The sequence below is a fragment of the Onychomys torridus genome, chromosome 17 (assembly GCF_903995425.1).
Source record: "Onychomys torridus chromosome 17, mOncTor1.1, whole genome shotgun sequence".
Classification (NCBI taxonomy): Eukaryota; Metazoa; Chordata; class Mammalia; order Rodentia; family Cricetidae; genus Onychomys; species Onychomys torridus.
In genome coordinates, this window is record NC_050459.1 from 59500860 (window position 1) to 59515657 (window position 14798).

The window sequence follows — 14798 nt, forward strand, 5'->3', positions numbered from 1 at the left end:
TAGCCTAAGCAAACATTTTCTGTGGAAGTTAGATGATTGAGAACTTGAGTGGTCCTGGCTACTTTGAGCCCGTGGATCTGCCATCAGTTGGAGAATTTCCCACCTACCCATGTGCTTGCTTCCGCTCTTGACTACTGAGAGCAGAAAAGAGAAAAGAGGGAAAATGGAAGGGCAAAGTGGCGTGTGCTAGCCATACTTTAAAGGTATTTTGCATGAGCGGCCCCAGAACACCTCTAGTTACAGCTTCTTGATATCTGTTACTATGAACACATGTGGGAACACACTTTCCCCAGACTTACCTTTCTCAGCTTATCTCAGAGTGACCTCATTATCTGCATCCTAAACACACAATGTAAAGAAGCAACCTATCATTTTTAATCAATAAGAACACATGTTAGCAAGTTTTAGCATGATATATAAAACTGGTCTCTGCCTGCCCCAAATCTTTATCATTTGTCCTCTGAAGATACTGTTCCTTTACTCTATGTCTGCAGAGTACCACAGCTTCTGGCACTGTCAAAACAGCTTCCTTCCCAACACCCCTGCCAACATATCCTCAGAAACATGGTCCAGATAGTCTCCTGATCAAGGATGCTCTCCTTCCGGTCTACCCACTATGTGCCTTCAACAGACTGCCACATGCCCCTGCCTTTATTTCCGCAGGAATCATATTGTGTTAGAGCCATCATGGTACTTGTCTGTTACTCCAACTGGACAGTGTACTCATCTCTCTCCAGTTTAGCAACTACAGGTAAGGATTCACTGCGTGATCACTAAGAAAACGGAAGAGTCTTCACTTGCTGTCTTAGTTAGGGTTTCCACTGCAGTGACAAAGCACTATGACAAAAAACCAAGTTGGGAAGGGAAGGGCTTATTTGGCTTGTACTTCCAGATTATAGTCCATCACTGAGGAAGTCAGAACAGGAACTCAAGCAGGGCAGGAACTTGAGGAGTTGATGCAGAGGCCATGGAGGGGTGCTGCTTACTAGCTTGCTTCCCCTGGCTTGCTCAGTCTGCTTTCTTATAGAACGCAGGACAACCAGTCCAGGAATGACACCACCCACCACTGGCTGGACCCCTCCCCTGTTGATCACTAATTGAGAAAATGCCTTACAGCTGGATCTCACTGAGACATTTCCTCAACTGAGACTGTTTCCTCTCTAGCTTGTGTCAAGATGACACACAATACCACTCAGGACACTTTGCCTAGAAGGACATTGAGGGGATCCTGATACCTGCCACTAATGAAAACCCTGGCCTCTAAATTATTTGTCCAAGGTCTGTTTTCCACATACCAGCATTTCCCCCATAAACATATCCCACTAAAATAGACAGCTAGGGAGTGTTCACCATGTTCATGCCTGGGCTTACAGTAATATCACAGGCTTCCAGTTTTACTAACCTGTCAACTCTTCCACCTCAAAATCCCCCACCCATATGGTGTCCTCTAAACTAGAAAATGGTCCACGTTGGCCTGGGCCCTTGTCTGCTTCCCAGGATTAATCCTTGAGACCTCAGTACCAGCTGGAGAGGACTCCCAACTGCCCCCAATACTTTTATTAATCTGCTAACAGGCAACTGAAGAGAGCCCTGAAACTACCATTTTCAGCTACATTTCCTTAATTCTCCTCTCTAAAATAGACTTGCCACCCCCTTTTTTCTAGCAGCTGTAATGACTCCCAAATAACTCTATAAAAAATCTGTAACTTCTCTTCAAAGGTGCCCAGCTTTTTAGGTCAGAGTCCTCAGAGTTGAACTGGTGTAACAGGAGCCAGGTAATCTCCTCTTGATCTAGTGGTGTGTGTTACACCATCTCCTACACGGTGATTGGATTCAGAGAAAATCCAACCAAGCAGGAGTTACCATGACTCCACTTTATCTCAGAAATCCCTTATATTAGCTCTGTCCTTAGAAAGGGGCCTGGCCTCTCCTTGTTCACAGTGAGACTACCTAGATCTGCACATCTTTGGAGTTCATTACCGTGGCATACAGAATCAGAGTTACTAGGGAGACTTAGAAGAACCTGAGTTTTTAACAAGCATAAGAAGCATCTAAGGTCTACAGTACTTCTGCTTGAAAGCAGAACAAGGGGCAGGGCATACTTCCACAAAAGGAAGCAGCTGCCTTTATCCAGCGCTTCCATTGTATCTTGATATGAAAAACAGCACTTTCCAAGTATTCTTTGAAGTGCAAATACCCCCAGGGCTCCCTCAGTAATTGCTGAATTAGTACTCCTAAGGAGGCCACAGTGACCATTTTCAAAACTTCCACGGGTCAATTCCATACACACTCATTTCTTTTTTAAGAACTGTGATGTCTAAAAAGTAAGTTTCAACTTTTTAAAAATAACAAATGGATTGCAACAATGCTTTATCTTGAAACAAAATTCATAAACAATGTAACAGGCCAAAGGTAAAATTCAAAATAATCATAATCTCTTAAATACAGTGCAAAGGAAAAACAAAAACTTAGCTGCCGTTAATCATATGACTGTCGAAGTTAGTGAAACACTAATTTGTCCCTAAAGGGAAGATCACCCCACAAACAAGGCAGGAGGTGAGAGGGACACAGGTGCCTTGAACCATGACTCTGTAACCTTAGCGCTGCCTTCTGAGGGATGATATTGCAACATCATGACCAACTTCTAGTAAATCTCCAAAATCAAAACCAAAGTCTAATCTTCCATTGGTGTGTATGGTAGTTATGTCTTAGAAAACCTTTATTAAAGATCCTTCACCAAAATGCTTATATAATATATCCTAAGTACAAAAAATTAGAAACATATTATTCCTACACCAAATGAATGTTCACCGCATTAAAGTTGAAGAACATATGAAACAACTATTTCCAGTACTGCCCCATCCCACCAACTATACAATCTAGAAATCTTGACCTCCACAAATTAATGGTTGGCCAGGGCAGATCCACATATTTGGTCCTAACTCATACATAGTTTCAGGGAAACGGAGCTCTTTAAGAGAAAGAAAAGTATGCTCCTTATGCTCCATAAAGTCTTTGAAGCCTCGTGTATTTATTAGATTCAAGAAAATCTATCCTGAAATGCAACTCTGGATGGCAAAATGAAATCACAACCACAAACATGGGCACAAGTGCTAGGACTTTAATGCTGGGGCCATGGGGCCAACCGCCTACTGGTACAGAGGTGCAGGGTAAGACCGCTGAGGGACGCTGACTGGGGACCTGGTTTTGGCAGGCATCAGGGTAGTGATAACCCAGCTGAGTGCCATGCAGTTTCAACCTCGTCACCAGGAGCTTCAGAATTTTATTTTTAACATGAAACTTCCCACAGTTTAAAAAGCTCAGTTTGTTCTCCCCCAAGTGGATCAAAACAAGCATAAATGAAAGATGTCAATATGTAATCTTTGCTTTGCAAAATAAAAGTGGAAAGACACATAAAAACAAAAGGGAATTCCAGATTAGATAGCTCATCGAGGAACAACAAGGCAGACACTGCTAAACACCCTTTCTGAAACAGATCCAACAATTAAAATAATCCTTTAGGATTCTACATCTCAACATCCTAACAGCATCCAAAGAGCTGTATTAGTCCGTAAGAGACTATCTCTTCAATATAAAACACGGGCAAACAAGAAAATCATTTAAAATTAATCATAAATTGTTAGTATGCACATGCAAAAAAGTTTGGTGTTAATTATATTTGGTGCAGCAAATTTCTGAGAATAAAAATATCTTGGTTCTAACTGACATATGATATCCCAATGTTTTTCCAAGGCTGATCTAATTCTACCCTCAAGAAAAATTTAAATATGTCTTTTCAGATTATGTGTGTGTGTGTGTGTGTGTGTGTGTGTGTGTGTTCTCCTTATGTTGCCCAAACTGATTTGAATTATTGGGATCAATTACTTTGCCTCAGTCTCCCAAGTAACCAGATTACAAATCATCATCCCTGGCTCCTCAGCTTTTCAATACAGACAGGACATGACAAAAAGTGGGGAAAGGAGGGGGAGGTGAACAAAAAGGAAGGTATGGGAAGGGTAAAGCAGAGCTTGGTGTGTTGTTCCACACTATAACCCTAGCACTTACTGCTTGAAGCAGGAGTTTTATGAGTTCAAAGATCACCTGAACTATAGTGAGACACTACCAAAGAAGGAAAGAAGGGTGGGAGGGAGGGAGGGAGGGAAGGGGGGGAGGGAATAAAAAAAGAGAGAGCTAGCTATGTATCTGAATCTTTAAGATTGCTTATCTAGCATGCACTAGGCCCTCCAACCACAGCAGCACCACACAAATAAAATAAGAAAGCAATACAATAATGAGCTTCAGTCTAAAAGATAGCAAAAATATTATACTGGAAAGTAGGAACAAGAGGTAAGCTTTTAGCATGCACTCCAGATTGTTTCTGCAGCACCCCATAGTTACCTCTTTATATGAAGCACCAAGTAGTTCCAATCAGACAGCTGAGGTTACTGGGGACAGCTCAATCTGTGGATCAGTGTTGGGGGAGGGGCTCATTACATGAACCACCCTCCCACCAAACAGCAAGGTGACAGTCACTCTCCAGCTCACTCAACCAAACCAAAAGCAGATGAAACTGCAGCCTGAGGAACAGCAGGGTCTGTGGTCCAGATACAGTAATGGAGACCATCTGTCCATTTAATAAGTAATGCTGGGCACATCTATCATATGACTGTACATAACGCTATAAAGACATTTCTGCCGTCCATATGGATACAAGAAGTCTGGGTAGAGGAAAGAACAAGCTAAATGAAGTGGTCTGAAGACAGTCTTACTGAAAGACTCGCCACAAAACTATAAACTGACTTGAATCTGTGGTGGAGACAAGAAAATAAATCAACAGAAAACCTCATAATTAGTGGACTTTTCATTCATTCCTTTGTATGTCTGTGGTTTCTATGCCAAATCATGTTTCTCTTAAAGTACAGACTCAGCTTCCACAGACCCTACAGCTACGTGCAAAGCTTAGAAGAAGGACTAATCTGTGCCCTAAAGGCTAATTTGTGTTTGTTCACTGTTGTTATTCTCATTATGTTTCAGTTTTACTTTGTGTTTTGTGTATACCGAGAAGTGTCCACCCAATCAGTAATGTGCTAACATGTCCTCTCCATCATCAAGAAGTACCTAGCCGCACAACAAACAAACCAAAACATAAACCCTCAAAAATGGGCTGGTAAGATAGCTCAGTATGTTAAGGCATTTACCACCAGTCAATGACCTGAGTTTGATCTCTGGGACCCACATGGAGAAAGGCTACTTCCTAGGATATTGTCCTATGGTCTACACACACCACCATTAACACAACCACCAAATGTTGTTGGTTTATTTTTTAATTCAGACTGGATCACAGACCTAGAAATAAGACCTACAAAACTTAAAAGGAAACACTGGCTAAAACCTACTTACCCTGGAGTAAGCAAATAGATACTACACTAAAAGCATAAGTAAGAAATAAGATAAAATTTGACTTTATTACGTTATGATTAAAATTTTTCATGCTACAAATGATACTATCAAGAAAAGAACGGAAGAAGAGCACAATCTTCAAATCACATGTCTGATAGGAGACTTGTATACAGAGTACTTAAAGAGCTCTTACAACTCAAAAGGAGAAGACTGATAAGCCATGGTAAAGACAGAAAAAGGATCTGAATGGACATGTCTCCAAAGACAGCAAACAGGTAAGCTAGCACGCACGTTCAAAGGCATCTGACATCATTAATGGGATGAAGACACGCTAGAGAACAAAGCCAGTTCTCTCGTGGCACTCTGTAGGAAGTATCTAGAGAATGTAAGCCTATAGAAGACAAGAAGTAAGTGTGTGTGCTTGTCTGGAGTGCTGCTATTTCTACAGCCATTCTTTATGAGAGAGAACAATGCCCTAGTCCATCTACGGTCATGGACACACAACTCTGTGAACAGGCTGACACTGAATTTCACATTTTTTTTTTCTGTTGAAACATGTTTAAAACAGGGTTGATCACAACAGTCAGAACATCACAGCAGTGGAGAGGAGGGAGCACAGTCACTGCCCACCCTGTTAGCTGAGGCTCCGGCAAGAACTTGAGCTTTGTGGCACAAGGGGCCCCCAGCCCCCAAGGCTGTGGGCTGTCTTGCCTCTTTCCCAGCCGGCCTCCCCCACCAGTGAGGTGGCATATAGGAGGCCCAGCAGACGGCACTCTCCCTCTTCCAGTCTCTGTGGCTCAGAACCAGGCTAAGGGCAGAGGTAGATGGGGACACACAGGGGGTGCACAAGGCCCAGGTGGCAGTGTGGGAGCTTGGGGCCCTGAGGAGGGCATGCGGACTCCTTGCTGGAGAAAAGGCACCTAAATAGGGAAGCTGGGCTTGTGGGCCTCCCAGGGAGCCGGGGGACGAGATGAGATGGTCTGAAGAAGCAGAATGGTGAAAATTCAGTCCTGCTTCCCAGGCCTCTACCTCCTGTGGGGAAAGTAAGGAATCCTGGAGCAGAGCCCTATGCCTGAAACCTGTCTGAGGGAGCCTCACCCCTTCCCACCCCGCTTCCCCCACAAGCCCAGATCGATCTCCTTCCCACAGCTGTAGGCCGTGTGCAGAGGGAATGGATGTTAGAGGGCCTCAGGCTGTCTTGGTGCCCGGGTCCACCTCCTTGTGGGCCCAGAGATCCTCAAAGTGAGGTTTGCGGTGAAATCCACCCTGCAGTGCAGCCTAACTGCCCAAGCTGAGTTTGGTGTGGCAGTGTTGGCAGTAGAAGTTGTGGAAAATGAGCTTGTCTGCCACCAGCCGCCGCTCCATGGGGTACACATACAGTATTCCGGCAGGCTGCACAGGTCTCCTTCACCTGAGCCCAAAAGCTAAAGGACCTGGAGCGGGCGGCACGCACAGTGCTGCTGCCACTGCTGCCTTTGGCTTCATGAGAGGGGGTGGCCTGGGCGGCTCCTGCAGCCTGGAACATCTGGAGGTGCTTGGCAGCCTGGGTGGAGACTCGGCGCCAGGAGGGTTCGGGCCCAGCCTGCACCGCGGGGCTGGAGGACCGCCTCCCGTGCGAGAGGCGCCGGCCGAGCTGCCATGCTGAATTTTACATTTTAAATACGAGCCTTACATTATATATAAATTTTATCTCAATAAAATAGGCGATCCTAGGGTTGGGGATTTAGCTCAGTGGTAGAGCGCTCGCCTGTCAAGCACAAGGCCCTGGGTTCAATCCTCAACTCAAATATATATATATATATATGCAATCCTACCTTTTCTACATAAAACAATTACTCTGTATTCTGGATCACTATGGCATCCAGGGACAGAAGTTTGCCTCTTTTTCCTCTATGGCAGTGGTTCTCAACCTGTGGGTCACAACCCCAATGATAATAAGCCTGAACGACCCTTTCACAGGGGTAGAAAATCAGCTATCCTGTATACCACATATTTACACTGATTCATAGTGAAATAGTTATGAAGTAACAATGAAAACATTTTATGGTTGGGGGTCATCACAACACGAGGAACTGTATTAAAAGGTTGCAGCATTAGGAAGGTTGCTCTAGAGTGAATTTAAAAGGCAGCACATAACCAAACATAGGCTCATTACAATCACTGATGAGAGGCATCAGAAGTCAAAACCCCTAATATACCCAGGTAAGGCACACTTACCCTAAAGGGAGGAACCCAGGGGAAGCCTGATGAGACCCAGCAGAAGGCAAAACCCCTAATACACCCAGGTAAGGCACACTTACCCTAAAGGGAGGAACCCAGGGAAGCCTGATGAGACCCAGCACCAGCAGTTATCTACGTCGGATACAGGTCATGGGACATGTGCCATCACTGACTACCTGAAAAGTAACCCACATATCAGCGGCCCATGATGGCCTCACCGCTGCCCTGTTCTGCTCCCCAGAGGCTTGCCTGCGTAGGGCACTCCACAGGAGTGTGTCTGAAGCCTACCCAGGGCCAGTCTACATGTTCTCTTCTGCCTCACAAAGATTCATCCCAGTCCTAGTCTGTAGAAAGGACATCCCACGCATTTAGAAAAACCTCACCTACAGATAAACCTTAAGTTACACATACCAGTAATGGAACAAATTGTAGTAACATCTAAGGTAGAACTGGGACTTCCCAGAGAAGTCCCAAAATACAATGAAATAGAGCTGACCTGGGGGGAAGCACAAATTCAGGAATTTCAGGGTAACCTTAGAAAATAAAGTCTGATCAAGTCTTTGGAAATTCAAAATTATATATCTATGGAAGAACAGGCTGCAATGAAGATTCCCTGCATATCATTTATTTACATTGATTCATAACAGTAGTGAAATAGTTATGAAGAAAAGTGACTAAAATTATAAATACAATTACCAAAACAGAAAAGTTTTGGGAAGAACGTCAGGTGATAGTTTAAAATAGGAATGAAAAACTCAGAGGCACAGAAGATAAATGCAATCCACCTATTATCTGTGTATAATAACCTCAGGCCAGGCAGTGGTGGTGCACATGCCTTTAATACCAGCACTCAGGAGGCAGAGCCAGGTAGATCTTTGGGAGTTCGAGGCCAGCCTGGTCTACCAAGTGAGTTCCAGAAAAGGCGCAAAGCTACACAGAGAAACCCTGTCTCGAAAAACCAAAAAAACCATTTTTAAATAAAAAAAAGTAACAGTAACAGTTACAAAATAAGTAGAGTGAAAATAGCTGAAAAATAATGGAATAAACATCTCCAGGGGTAACATTCATCCTCCTCCTGACGTATAGGGCAGAGCAAATGCCTGGACAGTGATTAGAAAGAATAAGCAGATGACACACAAGGAGCAAATATCAGAATCTTGCCAGCACCAAGGGACCAAGGACTCTGAAGCCAGGACTACAGAATGGGTAATCTAAGATCACCTATAGAGGAGGAAGCAATGAAGCAGAGGAACAAAATATCCAGACACACAACTGTAGAAATGTTACCAATCTGGACCTTCTGGAGCACATGAGTGCACATGTGCACGTTCTCTCTTCTCTTCTGTCTCTCTGTCTCTGTCTCTCTCTCTCTCTACACACACACACACACACACACACACACACACACACACACACACACACACACACACACACACACACACACATATCTAAATCCAAGACTGAGGCAGGAGATCCAAGCAGTGCACCTAACCAGAATTAAGTTTAAGTCTACAGAGAACAGTTGTGTAACAGCCTAGAAAAATTATAGCACAAATTAAAGCATCAGAAGGTTAGAATGAGAGCATATCTCCCAGAGGAAAACAAATTCCTTCTACAAATACCATAGTAAAAAGATAATAAAGAAACAACCAATCAGTTCATCTAACAAAACACTGCTCCACTCCCCAGGTTCCTTCCCCCGCTCTGGGGAGTTCTACCTTTAGTGGCCAGCAGAGGGCGCACACATAGGCTCTACTTCTCTTCCGCTTCAGGTGGAATCCACTACTTGGATTTGGCAGTTCTTGAGTACAAGAGCCAAGTTCAAATGTTTAGAGTCAGCTTCTGTTAAAAGTACAAAAGTCTTTGCTATTGTTACAATATAAAATATAGATGCCACAAGTCTGGTAAGGGTAAAGACAGATCCCAGAGGCTTCTCATGGAAAGGAAAGCTGGAGAAGCAGAGTCCGTGCATCCTCATTCCATGACATACATCATGAGCAGACTGCTCAGTCACCACAGAAGTGAAGTTTTATACGCTCATACTTAAAAATACAAGCAAAAGAGCTCACTCTCGCTCTTGCTTTTTCTCATCATATACATCTGTTTTAGAATGACTATAAGCCATGTTTTAAATTTTTATATTAAAGAGTGAGTAAGTAGTATCTATGCCAGCCATGTTTGTAAAAGCAAACATGAGCACAGGAAGAACAAAATGGTGACTTAACGGCGCAAACTCACTGCCAGGGATGGAGCCTTGGCTGAGGGTGATGAGAAAGGGCTCCCAGAAAGTGTGAGAAGTGTTAGCAGTGGAGCCCTAAGAGACGGGGAGGGATGGGAGCTGACCCTCCTGACTTCTTTTGTATAATTCAGTCAAGACTCCATTTCTTAGACATACATATACACTGTCTTAGAAGTAAACATCTAAAATTCACAATATACTTAAGATAAAATATATTATTTTTAAATAAAAACAAATCTCTACATATAACAGACTAAAAGCAATTCGGCCCATTTCCCCCAATTAAATTTGGCAAATGAGAATATAAACCAGAATAATCTTTCTGTTAGGCAGTTTGAGAAATGGGGATTTTCATTAGTTAAGGTCTAAAAGTATCTTACTAGATCTGGTGGTTCAGGCCTGGAATTCAAACACTAGGGAGGATAAGGCAAGAGGACAGTAAGTTCTTGGGATTTGTGATAAAAGTCTGCTCCCCATACAAAAAAAAAAAAAAAAAAAAAAAAAAAAAAAATGGTCAATAAATAAAGTCATAAAATAGACAACAAAAAGTACCACTAAGGCCTGGGACAATATGTGCGCAGAGTATTGAGCAGTCATCTGTTAACTGACAACTGAACAAATAGGTATACACTCAGATACAGAACATGGAAATATAAACATGAGAGGTAAAAAATGAAAGTGAACGAAGTTTGCTGGGAATTAGGGGTGTTCTTCTTTCTCTCCTGTTCACCTTCCTACGGTATCACTTACTTGGGGCAAGGAGATCATGAAAGGAGATCATCAGACTCTAGTTCAGAAACCAGACACAGCCCTGTCTCAGTTTCGTTACTGTTGCAGTGGTAAAAACACACTGACCAAAAGTAACCCAGCATGGGGGGGGGGGGTCTATTTGCCTTTCAATTAGTCCCAGTTCTACATAGTCCATCACTGCAGGAGAGCCGAGCCAGCAACCAGAAACCACATTCAAGAGCACAAAGAATTGAATTTATGCATGCTTACTGCTCAAGTCCCTTCTTGTACTCCTACAGTGAAAGGCCCAACCATAAGATGGCGCTGCTCCCACTCAGGATGAGTCTTTCCACCTCAGTTGACCAAAATTAGAAAAACCCCACAGGCCGACATAACTTAGACAATCTGTCATAGAACCTCTCTTCTCAAAGGTATCAATTTAACAATGAAAGTAACCACAAACCAAATAAACTTATACCTAATACCCCATTGTTTTGTTTTGTTTTTCCACTTTACTATCTGTATTTTTTGGTCAGCTTTTTTAATGATTGGTTTTTATTTCATATGCATTGGTGTTTTGCCTGCATGTGTGTCTGTGTGAGGGCATCATATTCCCTGGAATAGGAGTTAGAGAGTTGTGAACTACCATGTGGGTGCTGGGAATGGAACCCAGGTCATCTGGAAGAACAGCCAGTGTTCTTAACCACTGAGCCATCTCTCTAGCCCACTATCTGTATTTTTAAATTCACAGACTGTTTCCTAAGCACATGCATGTCTTCCTCAAGTGCTCTTACTTTATCTTAATGGTTTTCCCCACTTTATCTTTACAGAAAATTATGTTATAGTTTCAGAATAGTCAATTGCTCTCGCTCTTTGGGTCTTGATGTCTGTGTTGTAAATGCTGACTCTCCTTCCCATAAAGGTTCGGGAAGATGATACTAATTGTGACATTGTAAGTTTAGGAATGATTTGTTACCACAGGGTAATTTTGCATAACATTTTACCATCCTAAAACCAGTTTTATGTCACTCTCTAGACACTGCAGAGACTACTGTTGGTACCCTCTCCCAACTTTGGGCTTCAATTCTACAAGAAATGAATTTTCCCTACATTAAGAACTCTGGGAAAATTGGTATGTCAAGCCACAGCCCCATATAACAGCTTTTAGGTAATGCACAATTTTGCTAGTCATAATTTCTGTGAAGTATCCAGCTTTGCATAAACTCCATGTTAGTTTCTTGTCTTGAAGCTGTTGGGCACCTAAATTGTTCTTATCAGAGGGAAAAAAAAAGTCCTCTTGTAGTCCCATTGATGGATAGGCCCCTGCTTTCCTCTGAATTTGGTTTCTTCTTTGTCCAGCACAAGGAATTCCTTCCTTTCAAGCTCTCCTATCTACTCAGGGTCTGTTGTTTTCTCCTGTTCTGTATCAATTCAATTCAGCATGCTGTAGGAAGTCTCTGGTACATTCCATACTTTAGAGGGGCTTATAGTAACAGGAACCACTGTATATTTCTTTAAGTTTGGATACTCCATACTATTAACTCAACTCTATAACCCTAAGAAAATTACAAGTTTGGGTACAATTACCCAAATGAAATGTGAGATGAGAAATATGGGATGTTGAAAACAGGAGATACAAGGTGACAAGTCAAGGACATTAAAAATATCATTTAATCATTTAACAAGATTAGTAGTGTGAGGGTTCAAGAATCACTGAAGGGAGACCCCAGACTCATAGTATGCAAGCATAAAGAGCACTTATTCTGCAGAAATAGCCAGCAAGCAAGGGTCAATCATCCACACAAAATGACTGTGATGACCCTGGACAAAGGCATGCAGTCCATTTTAACAAGGAACTTGGGGAATTCTAAGCATGGCGAGCTACACTTTGTTCTAACTAGTCAGTCAAGGAGCACTTACATGTGGCACATGTTGACTGGACAGAGCTAGCCATATATGGTTAGTAACAGCCATTTCCTGTAACTTTGGGCCCCCTTAGCCTTAAAGGCCAGGTTTGAAATTATTTAGCTGATTGGCTAAACTTGGCTGGGGACTTCCTGGATTCAGGCTTAGGTCACTTTCTATAACGGAGCTGCTCTGTGTCTAAGATGGAATCGTATTTTGGCTCCTTCAAGTAAAAAACAGGTCTTCGTATTTTATCATTATAATGAAAAATGTTTCTAAAATTCTATTATTTCTACATATATTTATAATACAATATTTAGGGCTGGAGAGAAGCCCATAGCCAAAAATATAATACAATATTTATAGCACTATATTTTAAATTATAATAATGATTTCAAAGGACTTATAAAATATTAGCCTTTAACTGATACAGTCTTAAGCCTATAAAATAACACATTTCTCCTCCCCTTTCCATTTTATTCTTTGGTGCTATGGTTTGGACTGAAATTTTCAATCATGTTCTTATATGACTTAACAATAATGATCTCAAAAAAAAAGGAAATAAGGGAAGGAAGGAAGGAAGGAAGGAAGGAAGGAAGGAAGGAAGGAAAGAAGGAAAGAAGGAAGGACGGACAGACGGACAGACCAAAGCATGCCTCTGACCCAGGAACTTGTGTGTGCTTGTTTCTTTTCAAGTGCTTGTCTTCTAGTCTTCAAGGTCAAATCTCAGGGAACTATAGAAGAGACTCCAACATATATAGTATATTAAATCAAAGTCAATTAGTATTAAAGAAGAAATGACAAGTTTTGAAAAATACCACAGAGTCTACCTACTATTTGTGTATTCATTTCCTTATTTCATTCATTTCTTCTTATCTTTAAAAAAATATAAACTCTAATGTGCTTAGTTTCCCAGACAGCAAAACAAAAGGACAGATTGTAAACATTCCCATAAAAGTGGGTATAAACTTGATTTTTTTCTTGGATAAACATTGAGGATTAAAATGGCCAGGTGGTACAAAAGGTGTATGTTTTACTTAACTGCTTTTAAATATTTCACACATGCTTTTTAAATATTTCACATAACTGTATGTAAGAGGCCCAACAGATGCACATTCTTGCCAATTCACTTTTGACACGGAAAATACTGCACATTGTTTGCACAGTTAAGTCAAAACTGTGCTTCACCAGAGTGAAAAAGTGAAGAGAGCACAAACCAGTGTGGCGTCCAGACTGTACTAATAACGCGACTGTAAAGTTAGAAACTGTAACAGAAATGATGGTCTTAAGTCAGTCACTGCTAAACATTTCTAAATATCGAAATAATTAATATTCACTTTAAGACTAAAAGAATGAAGTGAATATGCATGCATTGACTTCTTGGAAATCTTTTTTTTATTATTATTATTATTATTATTATTATTATTATTATTACTATTATTATATTTGTGTTTTAATTTTACACATCAGCGATGGGTTCCCCTGTCCTCCCCCTCCCGCCCCCACCTTCCCCCCAGCCCCTCCCCTCCATTCCCATCTCCTCCAGGGCCAAGACTCCCCTGGGGATTCATTTCAACCTTGTGGATTCAGTACAGGCAGGTCCAGTCCCCTCCTTCCAGGCTCAGCAAAGCGTCCCTGTGTAAGCCCAAGGTTCCAAACAGCCAGCTCATGCACTAAGGACAGATCCTGGTCCCACAGCCTGGATGCCTCCCAAACAGTTCAAGCTATTCAATTGTCTCACTTATCCAGAGGGCCTGCTCCAGCTGGGGGCTCCACAGCCTTTGGTTCATAATTCATGTGCTTCCATTCGTTTGGCTATTTGTCCCTGTGCTTTTTCCAATCTTGGTCTCAACAGTTCACGCTGTTACAGTCCCTCCTCTTCTTGACAGTTGGACACCTGGAGCTCCACCTGGGGCCTGGCTGAGGATCTCTGCATCCACTTCCATCAGTTATTGGATGAGAGTTCCAGCTCGACTGTTAGGGTATTTGGCCATCTGATCACCAGACTAGGTCAGATGACTTCTTGGAAATCTTAAAATGTTCTATAATCCCAACCAACACACCAATCTAAAATAGAGTTACTTGTTTTGTTTTCGACCATACACCAGCCACATCAGGTCAAATTCCTTCTACGTGTAAAACAGATACCAAGGGCTAGACAACGATACAGGTGGAAACAATAATGATGATCATTCTAAAATGTCACCATTGAAGATCAGGGATACAGACACGAGGACATGCAATTCATCCTAATCGGGACAACCAACAAAACCAGAAGCACTTGCTGTGTACCAACCATGATTCT

The 14798-nt window shown here is 42.1% G+C and overlaps 1 pseudogene; it reads right to left on the reverse strand.

The window, feature by feature from the left end:
• Window positions 1-14798, reverse strand: part of LOC118597779 — a 155399-nt pseudogene that overhangs the window by 15258 nt on the left and 125343 nt on the right.